This window comes from Xyrauchen texanus, chromosome 16 (assembly GCF_025860055.1).
Source record: "Xyrauchen texanus isolate HMW12.3.18 chromosome 16, RBS_HiC_50CHRs, whole genome shotgun sequence".
Lineage (NCBI taxonomy): Eukaryota > Metazoa > Chordata > Actinopteri > Cypriniformes > Catostomidae > Xyrauchen > Xyrauchen texanus.
The window spans coordinates 8,824,053-8,837,311 of record NC_068291.1 but is presented as its reverse complement, the minus strand read 5'-3'; the positions used below and the strand labels follow the sequence as shown (position 1 = coordinate 8,837,311).

General features: G+C 38.8%; 1 protein-coding gene across 1 annotated transcript in view; it reads right to left on the bottom strand.

Annotated features, from left to right (window-relative positions):
* LOC127656635 (leucine-rich repeat and fibronectin type-III domain-containing protein 2-like) overlaps window positions 1–12,850 on the bottom strand; it is a 265,381-nt gene extending 252,531 nt beyond the window's left edge. Inside the window, exon 1 of the mRNA XM_052145050.1 lies at window positions 12,712–12,850. The gene's annotated coding sequence lies outside the window, so the exon portion shown is untranslated. The remainder of the gene's footprint in view (window positions 1–12,711) is intronic.
* Between the last annotated feature and the right edge of the window lie 409 nt (window positions 12,851–13,259).

The window sequence follows — 13,259 nt, the reverse complement described above, 5'->3', positions numbered from 1 at the left end:
GTGCCCCCCTGAACCACATGTTATCCCCTACACTCTATGGACAATTAGCTTTTTTTTAACTTTTGTTGTGTATGTAATCTGTTCCTTAAAGGTAGTAGGCTCTGTCACATTACCTGTTGTCTTTTATTTTTGTGCTTTTGTGTTGGAATTATTTTTTCGCTTCCTGTGTTAGTTTTGTAGTACTTGTAGTTTTATTCCTTGATTGATACTCCCTGATTCTCATTCCCTGATTGTTTCCCCAGGTGTTCCTTGTTTTCCATTGTGTATTTAAGCCCTTGTTTTCCCTGTTTCCTTTATCAGTTTTTACTCAATCAGCATGAGAGAGATAAAAGTAGGAACTGGAAACAGCAGTGTTTTGTGTGTGTTTGCTTTGAAGACCTGGTTGGAGTCACTCAGCACACCCTGGATTCGAACTTGTGACTCCAGGCGTGGTAGTCAGTGTCTTTACTCACTGAGCTACCCAGGCCCCCTACACCCTTTCTCTTTATAAGAAGTGCCCCAGGGATTTTTAATGCCCATAGAGAGTCAGAACCTCGATTTAACATCTAATCTGAAGGATGGTGCCTTTCTACAGTGTAGTGCTCCCGTCACTACACTGGGGCATGGCACCTCTTCCAGCAGCAAACTTAGTTTTCCCCAGGAGGTCTTACATCCAGGTACTGACCAAGCTCAACCCTGTTTAGCTTCAGTGGGCAACCGGTCTTGAGCTACAGGGTGAAATGACTGCTGGCCATGTACTTTAATCTGACTAAATCAACCTCAAAAATTCATTTAAATAGCAAAAGTCATTTTTATGGGTTTGATCAAGTAGATAGATCCTTGAGGTAACAACAGCAGGTTACCACTTTTTCAGTGTTATCTGCTAACACAAAAGCAGATATTTTGATGAAAGATGTTATAATGGTATACTGGTGCCCATCTTGCATGAGGGCCTCTATAATGTGTGCATTAATTTCTAAGCTATCTACACCCCCAAGCACACATATACAGCTGCAAGACAAATTGTTCTGGGAAAACAGAAGTGTAGATGTTCTTGCATTCTGGATGTGCATTAATAAACAAGGAGCAGATTTAACACAAGATATGGATTTTACCACCTCACACAATTTATTGTAGCTTTTTTGTTTGTCTTAACAGACTTTCCTTTCTGTTTCATTGCACAGCTTGAACATTATGGTTATAAATATGGTAAACTCAATGTTGTCACCCATGTGCCCTATTACATTATACTAACAATCTCTCACACATAGTTAAGGAGATTTCTCAGTAGTTGCTAATTAGCTAATTACTCGCTTCCCCCTGTTAGAATGACCATTAGGACACATCTGGGATTTAGTGTATGTTTGTTTTCATTTGATTTGCCCAGTGTTTTGAACATACACTTCTGTTCAATGACAAATTTGTAGACAGCATAAAAAAACTATGCTTTGTTCAAGGTTCAAAAGTAAAGCAATGCTTGGAAATGCATACTACCATACCAGTTTATTTATTATTAAAATTTGTACAGTAGAGGGCTGTAACCACCATAGACATTGAGGAGTACATGTCCCCCCCAATATTCATAATAATGGTCTACTGATATGGGTTTTTTCCATGGTTGATTCTAAAATTAAATTATTAAATTAAAACCACCAATGGTTCGGTAAGCACAGGCACCACCGTTCACCTCAAGTTAAATTAATAGACAGTCAAATACAACCTCCGCTAATGCAACTGTATGGATAGAGCTTATTGATAGATAAGCTCTGCCTGTGTTTCATCTGGGTCTTGATAGCATCACAGATACGCATGTATTGTGTGTAGTTGAAAACTCCAAGTTGAGAAAAAAGCCACTGATAGAAATGCTCTCTGCATTTCTCCTTTTCTGGGAACATTACATTTTTGCAGTCAGTTACAACAGCGATGAGCAATAAACTTTTACAAAACAGACACTGTTTGCAGACATCGCTCAACGTGACTGCCATATACTGATAATATATGTCAATAATGTGCACGATGGTTTAAAAGACGAAAGTGAGTTCTTCCTGTTTCCTCGCATGGCCATAATCTATCACACACATAAGCGTCAATAATCCACTTTGATTAATGCCATTAAAATGCTGTTATAGTATAGCTTTAAGCAAGCACTCAGTGCTAATTCAGACAGACATGAAACATTAACTAAAGCGATTGAGGTGTTCATGTGGGATTTTCAAATATGATTAAAATACTGGAGCCGAATTATCACAACATCCCTTCTCATATCCATTTTACTAGCAATGTAATTCCTTCAATAGTGATGTACAGCTTCCGAATTGTGAATATATTCTATTTTGAGTTTCGAATGCAATTTATGTTTATGCATGTATCGTAATTATTAAGTTAATATGTTGATTTAGTAATTAGAGAAAAGAGTTCCCTCTCAACGGAAACGAGCTGTATAATTGCTATGGGTACATGCCCCGAGTGTCACGTGGTCTGCAAAATATTTGACTGATGGCACTTAGCGACGCTACTAGAGAGCTATGTCACGAGCTCCATAAAGGCGCTCACTTTCTGTTCTTCAATGCACAATTTTGTCTAAGCCTGTGTTTATTCCAACGACTCTTTGTCTTCCCTTTTGATTAGAGAACACGGTAAGGGTGTTGTTTATACAGCATACATTTCAGAGCAATTTAATATAGCCTTTTTACTATACATTACAAGGGTCCAACAGGGACATCTGCGGCTTTCAAGGCTCACAATTTCTCACCGTGAGGCGTTAACCTCAACTGTTCCAGGAGCCATTTTGGGTTTCCCTCTCTGTGTCTGAGAAGTCTGAACGGACAGCGGTTTCTTCTTTGTGTTTGTCGTACTCCTCCTGAGCGAAAGCACAAGTCTCGTCAGACATGCTCTGAGGCCTAGCTCAGCAGCCATTTTCTGGCGATCAAAGCATGCGAAAGAGTTACCATGCTCGTCTTGAGCCATTGCTATTAAAAAAAAATGCTGTATAGAGAATTCGTCATCAGAAAGAATATATTTGCCCCTTGTCCTTATTGTATTTTTCTGTGGCCTCAACCATTTTCTCTCTCCTTTCCCCATTCGAAGCGCACTGCCTGTGGCAAAGGGGATCATGCAGGGACCGGTGAACCTGTCCGCAGAGCGAGGGGGCTGGAATAAGATAATATTCCCCTGCGGAGTGCTTCATCTGTGTCATTATTCCTTTGGGATTCCATCAAGAGATGTGAGGTATATTAACTCATTTTCTTTTTCTTTCGCCCATGTGTGGACCAAGACAAGATGTGCACTGCTATCTCTGTTCGATTTTTTGGCGACGGTATGCATTGTCGCCCTTTTCAGTCAGCTGTTGTATCTACACACGATGGTTTTGCAGTCCAACAAAGCGTATTGCTTCAAGGAATTTGAACTAATATCAGCTCCATTTGGAATTTCACTAGTTTTCCCCCCGTGGCTCACGCTGGGGAATGAGTTTGTCAAGGTGATGCTTTTGTTAGGCAAGGATGTTTCACAATATCTGGGTACTAGCGGTGTTCAAAGTGGGACCTGTTCTCCCTGTGAGAAAATTTCACAGGCTTTTGGGGCTCATGATCATGGGTTCCGCTGTCATTCCCATGGGCATGTTGCATGCAAGACCTTTTCAGTGCTGGTTGAACTCCACTTAGGGACTTGAACCTCTGATCTTTTTCTTGAACCACTGATCTCTTTCAGAGATTCAGGGCAGCCATGTCCTTTTCCAGTCAGACAACAGGACGATGGTGTACTAAATCAATCGCCAGTGAGGAGTGTGCTCTCATGCCATGCTGAGGCTGGCATGGCGCATTCGTCTGTGGGCACAGGACAATGTGCTGTCCCTACAAGCTGTACATGTTCTGAGCCAGTTGAATTTGGGGGGGTGGGTCTCCTGTCCAGACGGGGCTTGATGCCCAGAGAATGGACATTACATCCTCAGAAAGAGGAACAAATCTGGAGAAGATTCGGCAGAGCGGAAATGGATAAGTTCGATTCGAGTGAGACGTCACAATGCCCTCTCTGGTTTTTTCCCCCTTGCCCCCGGCATGGCTGGGCATCGATGCGTTGGTGCATCAGTGGCCGACAATGCATCTTTAAGTGTTTCTACCGACCAGTCTGCTGTACGCAGTTCCGCAGAGAGTATGGCAGGATCAGATTCAGCTTCTGTTAGTGATGCCGAATTGGACAGTATGGCCCCTTAACTCTCTGGCTCTTTGGAATGATGGTTTATCCCCTGCGGTGGTTGATACCATTGTGAATACTAAAGCTCCATCAACCAGAAAGCCTAATGCATTCAAATACCATATGTTTTGCTTCTTAGTGTACAGCGTGAGAAGAAGATCCAGTTCACTGCCCTATCGGTACAATATTGGAATTTTTGCAATAGCATTTTGGGGCTGGGTTGCCCCATCAATGCTTAATGTCTAAAGTCAATTACTCAGCTATAACGGCTAAGCTCTTATTAATGGAGTCCCTGTTGGTGGACATTCTGTTGTCTCTTTTTTATGTGCGGCGTACAATGGCTCAGATATTTTCGTCCTGCCGCGTTCCTTTAGGGAATTTATCTGTTGTTTTGAGGAACTCTCGGGAGCCCCGTTTGAGCACCTGGCAACAGTTGCTGATAAGTTTCTGATTCTCAGAATGGCCCTGCTGGTGGCATTGGCATCAATTAGGAGGGTTGGTGATTTGCATGCCCTGTCGGTCAATCCCTTATGTATGGCTTTTGTGCCAGGGTATTCAAGGCTATTTGGCTATTTGCCCAAGGTCATGTCTACATATTTTGCACTTGCAGACTATTCATTTTCAGGCTTTCTTTCCTCCCACATTTGAGTAGGAGGAGCATGAAAGGTTACATATGCTTTGCCCAGTTAGGGCGCTGCAAGTTTATGTTGACCGTGCAAGCCGGTGGAGTAAGTCAGAGCAGTAATTTGTGTGCTTTGGTGGTCGCAACAGAGGTGTTTTGGTGTCCAAGCAAAGAATGTCTCATTGGCTTGTTGATGCAAATTTGAGTGCTTACGAAGTGTGTGGTTTACATTCGCCTTCGGGTATTCAAGCCCATTCTATGAGGAACATTGCATAGAGGTGCATCATTGGAAGGCATTTGTATGGCAGCAGGAAGGTCCTCTGCATTTGTTAAATATTATCATTTAGATAAGAGTTTGACTCCTGCTTCCCAGACTAGCTCTGCTGAAACAGGATTAAGCTCATAATTTCCTCTGTCATACTCAGACACTTTAGCTTGCTTGTACACCACTATATGCTTGCCACACGGTCATAGACAGTTGGCAGCTTCTGTTCGCATAGCGTGAGTCTCGATTACGTGAAGCATAACCCTGGTTCCCTGATAGGGAATGAGACACTGCGTAAGCTTGCCATACTCTCTAGTAGCTGCGTAGGCTCATGCCTTCCTGCTGAAAATCAAACGCGATAACGTGAATCAAGCACCTTTATGGAGCTTGTGATGTAGCTCCCTAGTAGCATCGCTAAGTGATATCAACCAATAAATTGGCATGATTGTATAAAGGCTTCAGACCACATGAAACTCAGGGCGTGTCCCCATAGCGATTATGCAGCATCTCGTTCCCTCACAGGTTTACCCTTCACCTAACCGGTGAATTATGCTTACACATACAAGGAATTTGTCTTGGTGACAGAAGCTTCCAGTGCACAAACGATATAACAACAAGACAGAGATAATAAAAAACAGAATAAAAATAAAAAATGAATAGAAAATATAAGTATAAATACACATTAGGACAAATTCCGAACTCTCCTGTACTGATCAGAGAGTCCCAAAGCTGCTCTAGGGACAGAACGATATGCATCCTTTAATTTTGTGTAGCAGTGAACCAGTATATTTTTGTCTATGGTGGGGCATGTCATTTGCTATCTGTATTTTGGCAGTTCACGTGTAAGGTTGGCTCTGTTAAAATCACTGAGAATAATAATAAATTAGTCTGGGTATTGTTGTTTCATGTCTGTGATCTGATCAGCCATGGCTTTTGCAGTGCTGCGACATGTAGTATTATGACTTAGTATAATCATCTGCGACACGACAGCTTGTATTAATCAACAACATTGGTGTATAACTGACAATGCTATGCACTTTCGTTGTAGGTTTTCAAAAGTACAGTGATAATATGAAAAATAAATGACATATATAAAGAAATACATATATAAATGAGTGCATTTAAACATCTTTTAACAACTATTTTAAATATTTAAAGAATGTTTCTCTTTCATTTTCATTATGGATGAAATGCCTTGACTTCATGGTTTTACACTTTTGCTCATCTTCTAATGACTTGAAAGATTTCAGAAGACATGACAACATTTCTGGTAAGGGTACACCATGAGCAACGATGGTTTTTACAATGCATTCTGAACATTTTTAAGGAGCAAACGTTTCAGTGCACTTGAACGATTTTGCAATTGAGACAGTGCTAGAAATGAGAGACTCTCTGTTATCTGCCCTGACTACTGAACTAGGGACCTGATTGAGACACACCATGTTTCATAATGCAATGCACCTAACGGGACCTTTTCTTTATATTGTAATGAGTGTAAGTTATATCAGAATTTTTTTATAATCAATAATATGAGGTCATGTGATGACAAAGTAGCATACTATTGTTTGAAATATTTAATAATTTACATATTATTTTTAACAATAGTTGGCAGTACATTGCATATTAAGCAGTACTAGTATTCCATTCCGAACATAGCCTAAGAATGTGGAATTCTGAATGTGATATGACTTTTTTGTGACCTTCCTGCAGAGCGGTGCGTAAATATTGACATTAATTTGTTTGACAGATTATCATACAAATCTACTTACAGTGCATTAAAGGGATAAAAGTCATATGTGTATTTCCTGGGAATTGAAACCATGACCCTGGTGTAACTTCCATACTCTACAGGAACATTAGGCAGCAGCATGTTCAGTTCATCATCAGGGTCAATCCCATAACAGAATGTGTTGTTTATGCATCAGATAAATCGCATATTACTAGATAATGGATGCCTTGAAACTATTATTAGTACTGCTGTGCTTCCAAAGCTTTTAGGAAATTATTATAACCAACTCACCTGAATGCCTGTGCATAGATTGACTAGCCAGCACATTTTTTATTTCTTTGACAGAATAAATATTGTTATAGACACAAAATAATGTCAAATTTGCTCATGCTCAAATCCCTTGATATTTGAGTCAAGGCTGTATATGTGAGACACCTAAATGTATGTATTTTATCTCACTGAAAATCTTAAAAAAAACTTTCTGTGTGGTAAAATCTTAATTGACTGTTTTTTATTTAATATGGCTGAATCACAGTACAGTATCTTTTTGCAGTGCTGGACAGTAACAAATAGCATATATGGGCAACAACACAGACAATATTAAATATAATATTAAACACTCACAATTATAAGCTAACATGTCTGAATCATCCTGACTATATTAGGTTACACCAACAAAACAAATTTTTTGTTACTAATTTTTAGAGTTAGGTCAGGCAGAAATACAGTAGCTCCTTAAGACAAAAATTTTAGGTTTTACAGTGTATGGCTTCAGCTTTAGTAAATTATATATAACAAATAATAATACATTCAACATATACTATATAGTCCCCTTTTCCACAACACTGCAAACCATGCAGTACAAAATCCTAACCCCTGGCTGTAGGACAATCATGAGTATATGATTAAATTCTTCATTTTCTTAACCCCAGAACAGACTTTGCATTTTTATCTGTGTTCTTCGTGTTTCTCGTTTCTCAAGTGTTTCTCATCATGAATGATATGACCTCAGTGAGATCTTGCGTAAACGCCAAAGCGGACTGTGTACATCAAAATTGCAATAGTCTGTAATGATACCAGTGAAATTTCAAGGTTCTTGAAACCAGTTTCGATACCAAAATGTGCTATTGAACACAATCTTTTAGCCTATTTTAAGTTACATTTCCATGTAAATAATACATTTACAGAAATGCATGTTTCCTTCAAGTGTTTCTTAAATAAGTATGCATTGCTTAAGTGTTTTTAAGTAGGGCCCTACTGAAATCTGTTTTATTTTTTTTCCTAAATCCTTTTTTAATTATTTTTCCAGAATTCAATGTTTTCAAGTTTGATTTAATTTCATAATCAAAATGGTGTCTAATCAAATTCATTCTTAAGCTTTTAAAAACGTTTAACAAGTTCAAATTAGAACACTTAATGTTTAACATACCATTGCATTTTTTAACAAATGTTTCATTCAGTAAAAGAGCACTCTTGCGTGTGACTTCATTATTATTACTTATTAATCATAATTTATTATTATTATTATTAGGTCAAGTCAAGTCAAGTGGTTTTTATTGTCGTTTCAACCATATACAGTTAGTACAGTACACAGCAAAACGAGACAATGTTCCTCCAGGACCATGGTGCTACATAAAAACAACAAAGGACCAACACAGGACCACATGAGACTACACAACGAAATAAAATACCTATATAAAATACCTATGTATACCTATATAGTGCACGTGCAAACATGTGCAAAAAGTACGGGACAGTACAACAAATTTCTGACAATGAACAGGTCAATAGACAAAGTGCAGCGCCGACCAGTACACAGTAGTGCAAAAAGATTACAGTTTCTAAAAAAAAAAAAAACGTAAACATAACATACTATGAGATAGTGTTCTATGCACATAGCAGTTATTGGGGTAGCAGACAGTTATAAAGTGACAGTAATTAAAGTGCAACTCAGGACACGTGTGTGTGTGTGTGTCAAACCAGTCTCTGAGTATTGAGGAGTCTGATGGCTTGGGGGAAGAAGCTGTTACACAGTCTGGCCGTGAGGGCCCGAATGCTTCGGTACCTCTTGCCAGACGGCAGGAGGGTAAAGAGTTTGTGTGAGGGGTGTGTGGGGTCGTCCACAATGCTGGTTGCTTTGAGGATACAGTGTTTTTTGTAAATGTCTTTGATGGAGGGAAGAGAGACCCCAATATTAATACAGTGAATATATTATATTACAGTTGTAATATATTTGTTCAATTTCAGATGTCTAGCTTTTATATTGACGTAAGCTTGTATTTTCACGTGTGGTTTTGATAGACATGTAAACAGGTTGCTATATGGCCCAGTGTGATCATTACATCACAAATGCTGTGATTTAGTTATATAAAAATATAGTCTACATGTGCTTCTCGCTTCACAGTGGTTTATATCCCATACAACAAATAATTATAAATTTATCTTATGGTGTGCAAATGCTATTATGCCATATTATATGAAACAAGGACAACTGAGTGAATTGGAAAGCACAAAAATTAGGCTTCTAATTTAAAACTTGGCTAATGTTAATAATATATTGATGCCTCAAAAATATATTGATAAAATAACATGAAGATCAGTAATTGATATATTGATATTTTGTGACATGCCAATACATAATACACATATATATATATATATATATATATATATATATATATATTAGAATTAGCACGTTAAACGCATGAACTATATATGCATGATTTATATCCACGGCTCTATCACAGGAGAGAGCATAATGGTCAACTGGTGTTTTACTACAGTACTGCCCATAAAATATCTATGGGACTGCCACGTTATGCTATTTTATACTTAGATTGTAGGCTCACCTTGGTATAAGGGTTCTAGTGTGTGTGTGTGTCACGATTCCCTTGTTGTCTGCCCCGTGTTTCACTAGTCTTTGTCACAAACTCCAATTCCCATGATTCCCGGCCCTCATCACTGCCAGCCCTGTGTCATTGTTCTCACCTGATTGTCGTTTGTCATCATCATGTCTCCTGTGTATTTAAACCCTGCTGTTTCTCCATTCCCCTGTCGATCGTTGATGAATGTAGATGTTTCTGACTGTTTTGAGGTCCTGACTGTGTTGATGTTCTAACTGTTTGCCCATGTCCTGATGTTTGCTCTCATGCCTGTCTTGCCGTGTTCATCCTGCCGTGTTTTCCCAGTTCATGTGCCCTTGAATGTTTTTGTGTTTTAGTTTCTGTTTACCCATCGTGGTTGTTTCCTTTGTTCCTGTCTGTTTATTTTCACCTTTGTTCAATAAACCCGCTTGTAGATCCTCATTACAGTGTGTGTGTTGTGAAGTGTGTGTCAGTGTAATGACACCGGGCGGACACATTAGAAAGGTTCTGCCCTTCCCATCAATGCGTTAATTGCGATTAAGAAAAAATAACGTGCAAACATTTCAAATTAATTTAACGCGTTAATGCACATTCTGGATTTTGGTGATAGTTAAGACTTGATATATATATATATATATATATATATATATATATATATATATACACTCACCTAAAGGATTATTAGGAACACCATACTAATACTGTGTTTGACCCCTTTCAGCCTTCAGAACTGCCTTAATTCTACGTGGCATTGATTCAACAAGGTGCTGAAAGCATTCTTTAGAAATGTTGGCCCATATTGATAGGATAGCATCTTGCAGTTGATGGAGATTTGTGGGATGCACATCCAGGGCACGAGCTCCCGTTCCACCACATCCCAAAGATGCTCTATTGGGTTGAGATCTGGTGACTGTGGGGGCCATTTTAGTACAGTGAACTCATTGTCATGTTCAAGAAACCAATTTGAAATGATTCGAGCTTTGTGACATGGTGCATTATCCTGCTGGAAGTAGCCATCAGAGGATGGGTACATGGTGGCCATAAAGGGATGGACATGGTCAGAAACAATGCTCAGGTAGGCCGTGGCATTTAAACGATGCCCAATTGGCACTAAGGGGCCTAAAGTGTGCCAAGAAAACATCCCCCACACCATTACACCACCACCACCAGCCTGCACAGTGGTAACAAGGCATGATGGATCCATGTTCTCATTCTGTTTACGCCAAATTCTGACTCTACCATCTGAATGTCTCAACAGAAATCGAGACTCATCAGACCAGGCAACATTTTTCCAGTCTTCAACTGTCCAATTCTGGTGAGCTCTTGCAAATTGAAGCCTCTTTTTCCTAGTTGAAGTGGAGATGAGTGGTACCCGGAGGGGTCTTCTGCTGTTGTAGCCCATCTGCCTCAAGGTTGTGTTTGTTGTGGCTTCACAAATGCTTTGCTGCATACCTCAGTTGTAACGAGTGGTTATTTCAGGCAAAGTTGCTCTTCTATCAGCTTGAATCAGTCGGCCCATTCTCCTCTGACCTCTAGCATCAACAAGGCATTTTCGCCCACAGGACTGCCGCATATTGGATGTTTTTCCCTTTTCACACCATGGTGAAAATCCCAGTAACTGAGCAGATTGTGAAATACTCAGACCGGCCCGTCTGGCACCAAGAACCATACCATGCTCAAAATTGCTTAAAACACCTTTCTTTCCCATTCTGACATTCCGTTTGGAGTTCAGGAGATTGTCTTGACCAGGACCACACCCCTAAATGCATTGAAGCAACTGCCATGTGATTGGTTGATTAGATAATTGCATTAATGAGAAATTGAACAGGTGTTCCTAATAATCCTTTAGGTGTGTATATATATATATATATTATATATATTGATGGAGCAACATAATTTGCGTGAAAATAAATGGTTATATTGATTAAAAATTCTTATGACTATTAATGTAATAATTTTTATAGTGCAGACATAGTTCAGATATAGGAGCAATAGTAACAGGGCAAAATTTGTCAACATTTGCAAATACTTTTGGGACAGCAAGATGCACTTTGAGTAACAAATTAAGATACTCTTTTCAAAGTAACCAATTCAGAAAAGGGTGCGTCTCTTCCTGTTACCTTCAATTACATTTTGAATTTCACAACATCTCAAGATCTATAAACAAATTAATCTCCATTGTGATTGGATCAGTCACTGTGAGCCTACTTTGAACATTCTTCATAACAAACAAATATCTGAATATGTACCACACAAACCCTTGCGATAATGTTGTCATTGATTTGCAAAAACAGAAATGATTAAGTTTGTCATGAGCTGGGTGAAAGAGGGAAATATGTGGGCTGCTCATTCTTCAGAGCAAACTCAAGGTTATTTTGATAGTACTATCATACAATCATTAAGGGAATGATAAATAATTAGATTTATGTTGCATATCATATACAGTATTAACATTTTCAACTTCTCACATTCACTCTCTCTATACTACATCGGAGGCTCTGATGAGATTCATTACAAAGTTTATTCATCTGCCATCAGTTAGCATGTCACATGATCAAAGATTGCATATTTTTCCCCAACAATGAAAGACATCTTTTACAATTCCTGAAATTTCAATCATGGTATAATCATGGAAAAATCACCAAAAGTATAGTGTGCAGTAAGCTTCACACAGTATTCAGGATAAAAACCATTTCCTTAATTATTATATTATTACAGTATCATTAGTTTTATGGAATCTGATTAATTTAATGAAGTCAGATTAGTGATAGAATTAAACATGCCATCCTTCAACTATTTTAATTTTAATTCTTTGTTCATAACATTAAACCTATTAGCCTAACATCAGCTCTGCTCTATGATGCTTAAAGAAGCTGGATTTCAAATCAAAATGTGTAATCATTGACATTTCTGGCATTTAGGATGGCAGTGTTTACACTGACAGTAGTCACTTGTTGATAAATCAAGCAGGAGCCAAACATTTTGTCCTGCCTGGACATGAATTGAACAACAGGCAGAATGACACACTGCAGCAGGAGAAATGCTGAGTTTGTTTACTGACCTTCTCGTCTCCCTGCTGGCAACAAACAATCAGAGATGTCTGTCTCTCTACCTCTGATCTCGAAAAACTGGGGCAAGGTGACTTAAGCTCCAGAACTCCACTAAAGCACTATTCCACCTCATTGGTCACTTTTTCACCTGCAACACAGAGAAAATGCATTCTGGATATGTGTTTACAAAGCATTGATTGCTCAATTTTATCAACCAAAGATGTAGATGTAGAAAATATATGTGTAAGGCGGGGTGCCAAGGTGTTTGCATTCAAAGTACAGAAATCCCTGGTCGACTCACCTAAATAACGTTAGTCATTACCGCTGATTACTGTTAACATTATTCTGGCCAAGGGTACATAAGAAACTATGGAGAGTAAATAAAAGTACTCTAGATACGCTAGTGTTGGTCGACCTATCCAGAGAGTATTAGTCACTCCTTCTGGCTGTGAGTAGTGTTCATTTAATTAAGTGTATGCAGATCTAGGGGGACTAAACAAAAATATTCTTCAGATAAAAGTATGCATTGAGCAACTTGTCTGAATAGTATTAGTCAACT